Below are 14712 nucleotides of genomic sequence, written 5' to 3' on the forward strand. Positions count from 1 at the left end.
ATTCTTTTTGCAGGATTAGAATTGATATAAAACGTTTCTATTTTTCTTCATGTCATTGTGTATATTAACTACTGCAAACCAGTGTGTCTGTTCTACTTCCTTGTGAGTTAAAGAAAAATATCAAATTTACATTTATATATAAATTATCAAGAAGGTGAGTTAAATAAAAATAAGACCACAAATCTAGGTTTTGGAATCTAATCTGGCACCACTACCACTTACTATAAGATTTAAGTCACATGAGTTTTAGTTTCCTCATTGATAATGTTGAGCATAGCTACATCTGCCTCACATGAGAGAGCTTTTTTTTTCACAAGTAGGATTTTTTATTTGTCACCATTAAGTCTGAATTTTAAACAGATTCTTGAACTGGGAGCTTATTATCCATCAGCTTGTTCAATGTTAGCACTTGTCTCATCACCCGTAGCTTTTCCAGAACTGCTACATTCATTGTGAAGTTCTGTGAGTTTTTCCAGTTCAAACTTGAGCTTCTTTAGCATTTTGACTTTTCTAACAAAGACATGATGGAGTGGATAAATAGATTGGCAAGCCTTTTCTATGTCTTTTCCAATGCTATCTGGGATCAATTTATTGACCACTTCTTTCATGTCATTTGTCTGTACCTCTCAGGTAATAATTTCCATAATCTTTTTCCAGGTTTGGTGGACCTGTTGATGCTGAGCATAACAGGTTTTCAGAATCTGATTGTTGCATTTTTTAGTAAAACCAACACAGAACTGATGAAGCAAATAACCATCAGTAGTCTTGACATCAACAGGAGCTTCATTCATGACCTGCCATTTTTGGACCATGGAGCACATTTTGCCATGGGTAAGATCCATGCCATGGAAATTAGGCTGTGTGCCCTGAATGTCACCAGTAATTACCTCGGATTTTCTATAAGCAGCTACATCATTCTGCAGATCAGCTAGGCTCACCTCAAAAACACAACCCTTGAGACCATCAGACACAATTTTGGTTTCTTGAGTTCTCATGACTAGTGTTTTTCCAATATTTCTCGTATTGAACATAGCTGGTACTTTCATATTACACCAATCTTTCATAGAAAATGGGTTGACCACTTTTTTCTGGGCTTTTGTAAGGTGCTTGTTCTTGCCAGCCACCATATGCTGTTCAGATTGCCAAAACGGAAGAAGTTGAGAGTGTTTCTTAAAAATATAAAGCCCAGTCAAAAATAAGATGTTATGGCAGTTACATGTTTTATAAATGTTTCCATGTAGACTTCGGCCAAGACGGGGGTGTAGATAGATACACTTTGCTTCCTTGCACAACCAAAAGGACAACAACCAATTTAAAAGAAAACAACCAGAACTGCCAGAAAATCGAATGTTATGGAAGTCTGACAACCAAAGAGTTAAAGAAGAAACAATCGTCCATACTGGTAGGAGGGGTGGAGATGGGCAACCGGGGTGGAGAGGACACACAGCAAGGCGATGGCTGGCAGACCAGGCAGTCGCACATTCATGTGTGGATAAACCAAGAGGAATAACTAGGGGGTAAGGTAGACTGTACAACCCAGGTGTCTAGCACATGGAAATAAATCCTCAAGACCTCCGGCTATAAAAACCTGTGGGGTTTGCAGTGGTGGGAGAAACTCCTAGCCTCACAGGAAGTCCATTGGAGGGACCCACATGGTCCTAGAATGTACACAAACCCACCCACCCAAGAATCAGCACCATAAGGGCCTAATTCACTTGTGGGCAGCAAGGAAGGTGACTGAAAGCAGGGTGAGAGCCAAGCAAGCACCACTGTTCCCTCTCTGACCCCCCTCGCCACACATACACACACACAGCACTACAACAACAATGTGGGTTGCCCCACCCTGGCAAATACCTAAGCCTCCACCTCTTACAAAGTAGCTGGTGGGCCAAGATAAAGAAATACAGCCCAAATGAAAGAACAGATTAAAGCTCCAGAAAAAGAACTAGGCAACAAGGAAATAGCCAACCTATCAGATGGAGAGTTCAAAACACCAGTAATCAGGATGCTCACAGAAATGATTGAGTATGGATGCAAAATAAAGGAATAAATAAAGGCTATATAAAATGAAATAAAAGCTAACAGTGAAGGGAAATGGGACTCAAATCAATGATTTGGGAAAAAAATACTCAATTGCAACAGAATGAAGAAACAAGAATTCAAAAAGAAAATGAGAGGCGTAAGAACTTCTGGGATGACTTTAAACATTCCAACACCTGAATCATAGGGGTGGCAGAAGAAGAGGAAGAGCAAGAAATTTAAAACTTACTTGAACAAATAATTAAGGAAAACTTCCCTGATTTGGTGAAGGAAGTAGACATGCAAGTCCAGGAAGCTCAGAGAATCCAAAGAGGCTGGACCCAAGGAAGCACACACCAAGGCACATAATTATATAACCCAGATTAAAGATAAGGAGAGAATCTTAAAAGTAGCAAGAGAAAAGGAGACAGTTCTACAAAGTAGTTCCTATAAGACTCAGCTGATTTCTCAAGAAACTTGGCAGGTAAGAAGGGGCTGGAAAGAAGGATTCAAAGTTTTGAAAGGCAAGGACCTACACCCAAGATTACTCTATCCAGCAAAGCTATCATTTAGAATGGAAGGGCAGATAAGGTGCTTCCCAGGTAAGGTCAAGTTAAAGGAGTTCATCATCACCAAGCCCTTATTATATTAAATGTTAAAGGGACTTATCTAAGAAATAGATCAAAACTACGAACAGTAAAATAATGACAAACTCACAACTATCTACTGAACCTAAAAAACTAAACGAACGAACAGAATCACAGAAATGGAGATCACATGGAGGGTTATCAGTGGGTAGGAGGAGGGGTGTGTTGGGGGAAAAGGTACAGGGAATAAGAAGCACAATTGGTAGGTATAAAATAGGAGGAGGTTCAGAACAGGAAATGGAGAAGCTAAAGAACTAATATGTACAACCCATGAACATGAAGTAAGGGGGGAAATGCTGGAGGGAGGGAAGGTTCAGGGGCCTGGGGGATAAAGGGTAGAAAAAAATGGGGTAACTAATAGTATAACCAATAAAACATACTTAAAAAAGTAAATATTTCCATGTATATTTAAATTTATTATATCCCGTAAAAATGTCACAAAGTATTATCAGTCTAGAATTTCAGATTGTTATCTTATAACTTTGTCTAAGTATAATTTTAAATTATTTTGATGAATACCAGAACAGCCTAACTTAGGAAAACAGGAATATTTGTTCAGCGCAAGAGATTTTGTTTTTTTCATCATTGACTTGAAATGTCATTTCATATTATATAGTTTTTTGGAACTGTTTTTTTCTAATTTATTGATTTTAGGAAGGGAGAGAGACTGAAAGAGAAAAAGAGATTTGTTGTTCCACTTATTTATGCATTCATAGGTTGATTCCTGCATGTGCCCTGACTTGAGATAGAACCCACAACCTTGTCATACCAAGATGACACTCTAACCAACTGAGCTACTCAGCCAGGTCCTGAGCTATTTCTTTTCAAATCAACTAACTCACCCTGGCTGGTGTGGCTCAGCGGATTCCCTATCAGGGCACTTGCATGGGTTGCAGGCCAGGTCCCCAGTTAGGGGCTTGTGAGAGGGAGCTGGTCTATGTTTCTCTCCTTCCTTCCCCTCTCTCTCTAAAAAAAGAAAATAATACTCTTGAAAAACAGTCAAGTAACTCACAAATCCTGTGAGATACTATATAATGCCCCATAAATAGTTTTCCACGTTTAAGTTGTGTTTAATCTAACTTAAGTCTTGATGGTGTTTCTGCTCATGTAAAACAAATGTTTTGATTTTTAAGAATTCCATTTGCTCAGAATTAAGTCAGTTACAGATCATATTTTTTATTGACACCAATATCACTAGTCTAGAAAGGCTACATTTTTGTTTTGTTTTATTGTACCCTAATAGTTTTTGCTCATCTTCTGCCTCCAGTTCTATATTCCTCATACCTTACTATATTTACTATTTATCTTTCCAAGCCTTCTTCCAGATTTTGGATATATTTCCTTGAAAAACTATAATATTTATTTTGTATAAGTTCTCAATTTTATAAAATTGATGTTGTGAAATGAATCTCATTTTGCTTCTAACTTTCATAAAATATTAGGGTCTTAAGACCTATTCATATTACTTTATATAACATGCTTCTTACTGATACATGCTATTCTATTCACATACAATAGTTTATCTTTTCCTCTAGTCATCGATACTTAGGTTGTTTCCTGCTGTTCCTACTTCTACAAATGTATACATGCCTTTCTATGAACCTTCCCTGTAGTTTCTATAATAGTATATGTGTCCTAAAGAAGAATGGCTGGGTTTTAGGTGTATGCATTTTTAATTTTAGTTAAATAATGATGCATTGTCCTTATGAATGGTTGGACAAGCTTACACTTGCACTGACAAGATATGAGGGTTTCCCTGTTCTCTACATCTTTAGCAGCACTTGATATTTTCTGATTTTTGTTATTCTGGTATCTGTGAAATTGTACATTGTCTTAATCTGCATTATCTGATTACTAATGAGGCTAAGTATAGGCTTTTTAGTCATTCTGTGGAAAATACTAAATTTGCCCGTTTTTCTTTTTTTTAAGACTTTATTTTTTTAGAGAAAGGGGAAGGGAGGGAGAAAGGGAGAGAAAGATCAATGTGTGGGAGAGATACATTGATTGGTTGCCTCTCACTCGCCCCCCAGTGGGAACCTGGTCCGCAACCCAGGCATGTGCCCTGACTGGGAATGGAACCAGCAACCTTTTGGTTCGTAGGGCAGCACTCAGTCTACTAAGCCACACCAGCCAGGGCTGCCCATTTTTCTATAAGGTTTTTCTCTTTCTTGCTGATTATAGCACAAGGAATTCTTTATATATTCTAGATGTTATTCCCTTGTCAATTTCAGATATCATATATAACTTAGTCTTATCACTGTTAAATCTTGTCTTGGTGTCCTTCACGGAATGGAAGTCTTTAATTTTCTCCTCAACTGTTTGTTAGGTCTTGTTCTTTCAGTTTTATAGTTTTATCATTTACACTTAGGTCTTTAATTTTAATTGGAACTTACATTTGGATGTAGTATGAGATAAAAGTTCAACTTTTTCTCCAGCTAGTTACTAAGGGGAAAGAGTTAACAAAACCCCTTCTCTCTCTCTTGCTCTGGGAAAATTATCTTGGGTTTACCTTTTCTTTTGCACAATTTTAGAAATCTACAGGGTTAAGGTAAATACAGAATGTCAAATGTTTAACCAGCAACATTTTTTTTGATGTACAACAAAAAGGCACAGGCTTTGAGACTTCTGAGTAAGGTAAATCTGGTAACTGAGCTTGTTCCTCATTGCCGAGAACTGGAATGGGAGATCTTCAGGGATTTTTACAAGACATTGCTTCCTCTGGCACATGAGGCTTCTCTAAGGAGGATGCTCTCCTCTCCATGTCGTGTTTACTGTGCTTGCTTACTATGCTAGTGCCAAACTAAGTGACCTTGGTGCCAGGTTACATCCTTTCAGGTATTGTGAATATGAATGTCTGCTGGGCATTATTGTAGGATTGTAGTCAGTTTTTCTAATACCATCTACTAAATCCAAATTTTCCCCTTTTCAATGCATACCATGTTCTCATAAACATGAAACTATTTGGGGCTCTCAGTTCTGTATTATTGATATGTCAGTGCCTTTTCCCATATAATACTGTCTTAATTAATGTAACTTAATAATGCCACTGTAATATGTCTTAATATCTGATAGGTGAATCCTCCCATTGTGAAAATTAGCTATTTTTGTAATTTTATTCTTTTGTATGAGTTTCAGTATCAGTTCATCAAGTTTTTTAAAACAAGCTGCTGTGATCTTGATTGGAATTGCATTGAATTTATGGGTTAATTTAGAGAGGATTGACATATTTACAAGGTCAGATCATCCCATTCATGAAATAATTTCTCCCATTTATTCAGGATATCATGCATTTTTTTTTTGGCTAATTCCTGGGAATGTTAAAATTTCTGTTGCCATTGATAATGGTATCCTGTTATTTCTGGTACAGAGAAATATGTTGAGCTTGGTATGCTGATCTTGTATTTGTGGCTTATTAGTTCTAACAGTATCTATCCTCGTGGGTTGCCTGTGTAAATGCAAATGCAAAAAGCTTATTCCTTTCCAGCCTATATACTTTCCATTCCTGTTGTTTTGGCCAGGTTGTAGTCTGTAATTGACAGTAGCTATGGTAACAGGCATTTTTACCATATTTCTACTTCAGAGTCCATAGTTGCTCTATTAAATGTGATATTTGCTGTGAGTTTCAAGCTAGTCTTTATCAAAGGAAGTTCCTTTTTTATTGGTAATTTGAATCTGCATTTGTTTAGGTCTTTTGATTTTTCATTTTTAATTATAGTAATATAATGAATAACACTGATTTTTCTGATATTGAACCATTCTTGCATGCCTACTTGATAGCATTTTTTATAAAGTAATTTGTCTTATCAAATATATACATATAAATGAGTGTGGAAAGTGGTTAATATAAAAATGAGGTAGCATGCAGAAACATAGCTGTATATAGAAGGCAATATTGCCACTGTTTGATAAGGTGCCCCAGGAGAAGTTAAGCTAAAAAGGAGCACTGGATCATAGTCTGGCTTCAGTTTCTCTGAGAATTTATCAAGAGGTTTTTTTCTGGAGAAGTCATTGGGCAAGGCTCCAAGCAAATCTTGGCAAATCTTGGGAAGTCTAGGATTATCCAGAGTTAGTATATTTTTGAAAGGTCTATCAGCTACTAGAATTGATACCTGCCAATAACAACATGGGCTGGGGGGTTGTGAGCTGCTTAGGCTTTTCCACTTCCAAGCTCCTCGTGGGCATCCTTCAGTTCTCAGGAGCAGATCAAAACAGAAGACTTGTGTGTTCTCAGATGATTCTGGGAGTAAGGCTAGGAGAAAAGGAGCAAGGACTTCAGCACAGGGTAAAACAAACTAAATGCAGCTATAATCTAGGCCAGGCTCACCCAGCCATTATCAAGTTAAAAATATGGTGTAACAGGCAGCACTTTGAAGGCAGCTTGCAATGTGTCTGAGTCATCTGCACAAGTTTGAACTGGCTGTGCTCTTTGTTATGAAGTTTCTACTTTCCTACATAGTCTTTCCCCACCTCCTACCCCCTGTGTGTTATCTCTATCTTTCATGATAAAGAGTTTCCTCAGGTTTCTGCTGAATTCTGGTTGTATGTTTAGGAATAAGAGGCTGACCTATATGGCCCTATGTGACAAACCCTCAATATCGTACTCAGTGGTGAAAAACTGAAAGCTTTTCCTAAGATCAGGGACAAAACAAGGATGTCCACTCTCACCCCTTATTCAATATAGTACTGGAAGTCCTAGCCGGAGCAATCAGGCAAGAGTAAGAAATAAAAGCATTCAAATTGGGAATGAAGAAGTAAAAGTGTCACTTTTTGCAGATGGCATGATTCTTCATATAGAAAACCCCAAAGATTCCACCAAAAAAAACTATTAAAATCAGTAAACAAATACAGCAAAGTTGCAGGACAAAAAATTTAATGTACAAAAATTCACTGCATTCCTACATTCTATTAATGAAATTTCAGGAAAATAAATGAAAAAACTTCTTTTGCAATTGCAACAAAAAGAATAACCTACCTAGGAATAAACTTCACAAAGGATGTGAAGACCCTAAATACTGAAAACTGCAAAGCGTTATTTAAGAGAGATTGAAAAAGATACAATGAAATGGAAAGATATTCCATCTTCATGGATTGGAAGAATTAACATAGTTAAAATGGCCATGTTACCCAAAGCAATATACAGATGTAATGCAATCTCCTTCCCAATGTCTTTTTATTTTTTTAAAAAAGGAAAAAAATAAGGTTTGTATGGAACCACAAAATACCCCAAATAGCCAAAGCAATACTGTGCAAAAAGAACAAAGGTGGAGGTATCACAGTACCTGATTTCAAGTTATATTTCAAAGCAGTGATAATCAAAACAGCATTGTATTGGCAGAAAAACAGATATACAAAATGGAACAGAATTGAGAGCCCAGAAATAAACCCACATGTATATGAGCAAATAATTTTTGACAAAGGAGCTAATAGCATACAATGGAGAAAAAAACCCTCTTCAATAAATAGTTTCTGTGTACTGTAGCTAACTACAAGGAGTGGTGCCTGATGCTTTCCAAATGTTGAATGTTTCAAAGGTTCAGTAGCATCAACAATCTTAGTTGTCAGAGTCCCTGTCTTGGGTGTCATTTCATTCCATCTGCCAAGTCAGTTACCTAGCATCCTTTTGCTTTCTGACTTCTGAAAGTCTCATTCATTGCTGTTTTCTCTTTTATGCTTTGTCCTTGTTAATACTTCTCAATCTTTTTTCTCCCGCCCCCATTTTTTTTTATTTTGAGAATTTAATGAGTTTATTTGAACCAGACTAATGACCTATGACAGGGAGCAAGATCTGAAATGCTCCAGAGAATAACAGCTTCACAGCTTCTTTCATGCATTTGGAATTAAGGAGGGAACATTGGAAGGCAGGTAGAGTCTGGAGAAAGCAAGGCAGGGATTGGATTTCAGGATAGCTAACCAGATTGTGCTGTCTTGAGGGTGGTTACAGTTTATTTAAAGGTGTGTTGTTACACAGAAACAATGGACAGGGCTTACTTGAGGCAAAGATAAAACCTTTTACTAAAGAAGTTATATGCCTGTGGCATGACTAACCACATGACCCTCTCATTCTTTTTTATTTTTAAAATGTATTTATTTTCCATTATCATTTATCCTCCATACCCTCTTTCACCTCCACCCACTCCCTTCCCCTTGACCCACTTTTTTTTTTTCGTTTATTTTTTCTTTTTGTTTTTTCCTTTTTTATTTCTTTCCTCTCATTCTTTTATTGTCATTTTGGGGGATATTTTTAGGAGAAAGGAGATAAAGGTGAATAATCAATCTCTTGTATTTAACTAGAAGCCAAACTGGTTTTGTGCAACCAAGTTTCATAATACCCTTGAGAGAGTTGTCAATATTGCTCTTGAATGCACTTCTCTCTCTGCTGTCGTGAACTCACTTCAGCAGGCTTTTGGCTCCCACCAGAACAGCTTGTTGGGGTCAGTGGCCACTAACTACTCTGCTATCCAGTAAACAGTCTCGGTCTTGATTCCACTTGACCTATGGCAGCACAGTTGATCACTCCCTCCTGCTTGAAAATCTTTTTTTTTTTCTCTTGGCTTCAAATATGCCATAATGTCCTAGTTTTCCTACAGTATCGTTGATCCCCTTCTTTTCAGTCTTCATTGCCGATTTCTTCCCATCTCCTTACCTGTAAATGTTGATCGACCCCAGGCTCCTCTACTCCATATGCATTTCCTTGATGATCTCATCCAGGCTGGTGGCTTACAATACCGTATGTTCTTGACTCCAAAATTTATATCTTCAGGCCTTATCTTTTTTCTGAATTCCAAAATCATATATCCAGCTACCACTTTGCTATCTTCACTTGGTATCTAAAGTTTAGTATGCTTAAAAATCCTTACCTTCATTTCAAAACTTGTTTCTCTTCTATTCTCTTCCCCGGGCTAGTAATTGACAACTATATCTTTCCATTGGTTTAAACCAGAAACTTTGGAACCCTTTTTTATTTCTCTCATTTCACCCCACATATTTTATTGTAATAGCCTATAACTTGTCGCCCTTGTCAACCTGTACTTTACCAGACCTGTAGTCAGTTGTCAAAACAGGAGCAGAGTATTCATTTTTTTAAAAACCTAAGTCATACATCGCAACAGTCCTCTGCTAAATTCCCTCGGGTGGTTTCCCATTTGACTCAGTAAAAAAATCAGAGCCTACAAGTGGTTATGCCGTCCAGCCCCCTTCAACTCTCCCCCTTCCGCTTTCCTCAAAGGAGTCGCATGGGCCTCCTTGCAGCCACTTTAATACTCCAGGCATACTTCCACCTCAGGACCTTTGTGCATAGTTTTTCTTATGTCAGGACACTCTCCCAGAGATCCTCTTGGCCCTCTTCTGAAACTTTCTGGTCATTGTCCAAGAGTCATCTCAATGAGCCCATCCATCTCACCCTGTTTCAACCTGCAACAGTAGGAGACCAGGATCAGCTTCCCCTCACCCTCACTCTACTTACTGGCCCAGAGCTCCAAATCCTGACCGCTTTGGGCATCTACCCCTCAGGGCACCCATACTCCTCCCTTCGGCCTGCAGGTTCCCAGTTCACTGGTTTGACAGATTTTGCCTGTCCCCCAATTTCCTATGAGATCCACAGTGCTTTAATATGTGTACCCCAGCACAATGCCAAAAATTAGAACTTCCCTCCAATTTCCAGACATGCATAGCCAATTATTTCAAGTTTTACATTGTAAAAGAATCAGTAAATGTGTTTTTGTTTCTTTGATATGTTTTGTTTAATACTTACTTTGTAAAAACTAATCTTTAGTTTGAAATTAACTGGGAAACTCAATACCCTCAACGGGGTATGAGGAGAAAGCAGTAATGAAGAAACAGTGTTAACACCCGAAAGTAGGAAAGGCATAATTTCTACTAACAAACTTAATAAATCAGCAAGCATGTATATTTCATAATGTTTTTCTCATTTACCACAGATCTTCACAGGTCCTTAAACTAAGATAGACATTTGGGAACTTCTCCTTTAAGGTTTATGAAGATTCCTAAGTGCCTCCTGACTCAGAGAAAAAAATAGATACATTTATAGCTGTAGTTTTAGAATTTTATAGTCTATGTCAATATTGTTTGAAAATTTTCATTCATATATGGTACATGGCAACTAAACTCATAAATTGGTCGGAAAAATCCACTCCTCGACCATTGTATTAATGATCAAACATATACTACTTTATTTTTCCATTTGTATGTGAAAACACAAATTTTTAAAAATCAACCCAAATGAATTTATTAATATAAATGTTTAACACATTTTCCATTTGAAACTTGTTAATATTTATTAAGTTCTAAATAATATCTATTTCACTGAGCTGTTGAGGGGATTCTGTGTCAAGCACTTAGCAGAGCACCTGACACATAGTAAGCGTTCTTGTTAAAGGTGGTAAGCACTTGTTAACAGCCAGGTTATCAAGATTCGGTTTTGTATCGTGAGCTGTCTTCAAGGACTACAGACTTACTAAGGGGATTAGGTGCCCTTTAGAAACAGGGGTATTCTCTTGTAGCAGCCTATTAGAAGAGTGGAAAATTACCTCTACCCTTTACTAGCACAGGTGCTGTGGGACAAGGGAGAAAATATCATTGTTCAGGAATAAGCATTCAAGATTCTACAGTGTTGGGCATAGAACCACCACACACATAAACACATATGTGATGACACCATGTAGGTCTCAGAGCACGAGTCACACCAATTTAAGTGGGTTTTGTGAATGGGGGCCTCCATTTTTGAGTGGTAAAAAGAACTCCACACTGAGACATGGTAATAGATTTTTTGGGGAAGTGAACATGGCCTCCAACACACCTATTTGATTTCTTTCAGACCTTGGAGCAGATGAAGGAAATGTATTTATTGCTTTGTCTTTTACTTTTCCACATTATTTTTGTTTTTGTTGTTGTATACAACTCTTTGCCTTGTCATGAAGAAAGTTACGTTTAGTTTTAAATCTTGTTCTGCAGCAATGTTTGGTAGCAGCTGGAGTCCAAAAGGCATTGCATTTATTTATTGCATTTATTTTCATTGTCTTTTATCCATAAACATTTTTCTGTGTGTGTGTGTGTGTGTGTGTGTACTTCACAGTACTGACAAGAGTTCCTTTTTTGTTTTACATTTCACTAGTTAGATATGTTTCAAAAATTGCCCTGGCTGGTGTGGCTCAGTGGATTGAGTGCTGGCCTGTAAACCAAAGAGTCACAGGTTCAATTCCTGGTCAGGGCACATCTAGGTTACAGGCCACGTCCCCAGTGGGCTGTAGCCAGAGAATCAACCACACACTGATGTTTCTCTCTGTCTTTCTCCTTCCCTTCCCCTCTGTCTAAAAATAAATAAATAATTTTTTTTTAAAGAAATGTTTCAAAAGTAGTTTAATGAAGTTAGTAATAAAGGTTTGGGTAGCATATAATCTTTGAAACTAGACTTGTGTAGAGATGATTAATTGACCACCAATATTCACGGTCCCATAATTAAAACTGCAACTCCTACCTTTTAGTTTGGTACACAACTAATCAAATGGAGCCTTCATTATCTGGCCTCCCCTTTTATGGTTAAATTGTAGCCAATGGGATATAAGTGGAAGTGATACACATGTGACTTTTGGGTCATGCCTTTAAAAGTCCTGGGGCATGCATTTCTTGCCCTGTCTCCCATTTCTTGTGTGGGATGTGGAAATGAGTGGGCATTTTGCAGCCATTTCAGATGCCACAATGGAGATTGTGTGTAAAGGATGGCAAAGCGGCCAAGCCAGCCCTGGACCATCACCTCTACTGTTACTTGAGAGACAAATAAACTTGTATTGTATTTAAGCCACTGTACTTTGGGTCTCTGTTAATGCAACTTAGTCTGTACTAAACCTAATAGAGGGATAGATGACCTATGAACACAGAAGAGTTAGACTTGATGAGGAAGGGAACGTAGGTGGAACACTTAAGTACCGTATTTTTCGAACTATAAGATGCACTTTTCCCCAAAAAATTTGGGAGGAAAATGGGGGTGCATCTTATAGTCCAAATGTGGCTTACCTGGCTTGCTGTAGGGGGGTTTGGGGGGTGGGGAGGCCAGAGGTGGAGCGGGGTCACAGGAGGCAGGAGCAGGACCACATTTTTTGCTTCAAAATTGTTTTTCCTATTTTCCTCCTCTAAAACCTAGGTGCTTCTTATGGTCCAGTGTGTTTTATAGTCTGAAAAATGCAGTAAAATTGCTCATTCTGCATAGAAGACCTCAGGAAGGAATACCTGTACAATGCCAAAGAAAGATTCTTCCTTGGGCAAAGGTCATTGAGCCTAATGAGTTGGCTATTTGGCCTGGGAAGAGTGACTTAAAACTTTCTCTGATCTTAAAATGAAAAGAGGAAGAAGTTGATTTTTCAAGGCTCCTTTCTAGCCCTGTCATTCTGTAAATGAATATTGTTCTAGAAAAGACTGGAGAGAGAGAAGGATAACCTTCAAATATTAAGTACCTGAATTAATTCCCCAGAGATTAATATGTGGAACAACACCTGGAACAGATGCTATGGATGGGGTCCAGTAGTAGAGCTCTATTCTCTACTGTGTTTGCAAACTAGCTAATTCTTAACTGATTTCATTTCTTTTCGTTGAACTTTGCTAAAAGCAAGGAGCTGTAGCCAACACAAACTTACATTCTGACATTTTCTCAACAACTTCCCTCAGAGCTATAGGCTTGATAACCTGCCTTCCCAGTTAATACAGGTGACACTTTCCAGACTGCAATATGGTTCTACCTGCCAATGCTGTATAGATCTTAGATCTGTTATTATAACACACCACTTTCACAACCAGCTTTCCCTTTTAGGGACTTCACTAAGCTTCTGTAACAAATAGGTCAAAAATTACCGTAGCTAAAGCAAGATAAACACTTTTCTGTCAAATAATAGTCCAGAGGTAGTCCACAGGTAGGGCCTGTGAGGTAGCTTTGCTTTACAAGGTAATCTTGGCCTAGGTTCCTTCTATATTATTGCTCTGTAATCTGTTAGGGGTCCTTATTGTCCTGAATGAAGCTGGCTCACTACCATCACAAGTACGTTCCAGCCTAGGTGACTGGAGAAAGAGGAAGTAGAGAACAAGTAGCCTCACTTTAAGAATTTACTTAACTTTGCCCTGGCCAGGTAGCTCAATAGGTTAGTGCGTCCTCTCCCTACATCAAGGTTGAGGGTTCTAGCCCCAGTCAGGGCACATGCAAGAATCAACCAATGAGTGCATGAGTGGAACAACAACAATCAGTGCTTCTCTGTCTTTCCCCCCTCTCTTTCTCTCTCAAATCAATCTTTAAAAAAGAATTTACTTAACTGATATAGTTGTGGTACAAAACTTGCCCAACTTTAGTGTCTTTGTGGAACAAAACTAGTAAAAGATTGCAGAAAGTCACAGGTGATACAATTGGAGAAAAAACTTATTTTCTGTAGTTAGCTACTTCATCATCAGAACTCATTATAGTAATTATTCATTTGAATAGTTCTTTACTTTTTCTGTCCTTTCTGATTCTAACATTTAGTTTTGGGTCTCAGAATAGGCGCATTCCAAGTGGAAATTGAAAATATGACATGTAGTATTTACCCTACAAGACTGGGCCTTATATATCATACTAGGTTCCCAGTGGTAATCACAATAACACACGCATGCTGAACCTATTAATGTGAATAAAAACTCAATTTGTAACCCAGAGTCATTTATATTTTTCAAGAGATGCCTCCTGAAAAAGAATGCTTAACCCAAGATACTTACTTTGTGTCCCTCAGATCTTACAGTTTTGTCGTTCTACCTACCTAACCTAGGTAGCTATGCCAAAGCGACCTGGACCGGAAACCTTTTCATCCATTCTTTATCCGAGTTCTTTTTATCTCTCCCGTATGGCCCCTTTCTTCTGGACTCAGAGTTAGTCACCGAAGATCACCAGGCCCTGATCCTCTGGTTGCTAAGAGACCAGACGCTGGGAGGGTGGGGTCGCTGCACTGCGACAAGCCTGGGTGTGAACGCCAAGAGGGGGCAGTGGAAGGGCCGCGGCAACCGCTCGCTGCTGCGA

General features: G+C 38.3%; 1 pseudogene; it reads right to left on the reverse strand.

Annotated features, from left to right (window-relative positions):
- Positions 1 to 100: 100 nt before the first annotated feature.
- LOC123478939 (small ribosomal subunit protein eS1-like) lies at positions 101 to 1216 on the reverse strand (annotated as a pseudogene).
- Positions 1217 to 14712: the final 13496 nt, after the last annotated feature.

This window comes from Desmodus rotundus, chromosome 5, assembly GCF_022682495.2.
Source record: "Desmodus rotundus isolate HL8 chromosome 5, HLdesRot8A.1, whole genome shotgun sequence".
In the NCBI taxonomy this organism is placed as follows: Eukaryota; Metazoa; Chordata; class Mammalia; order Chiroptera; family Phyllostomidae; genus Desmodus; species Desmodus rotundus.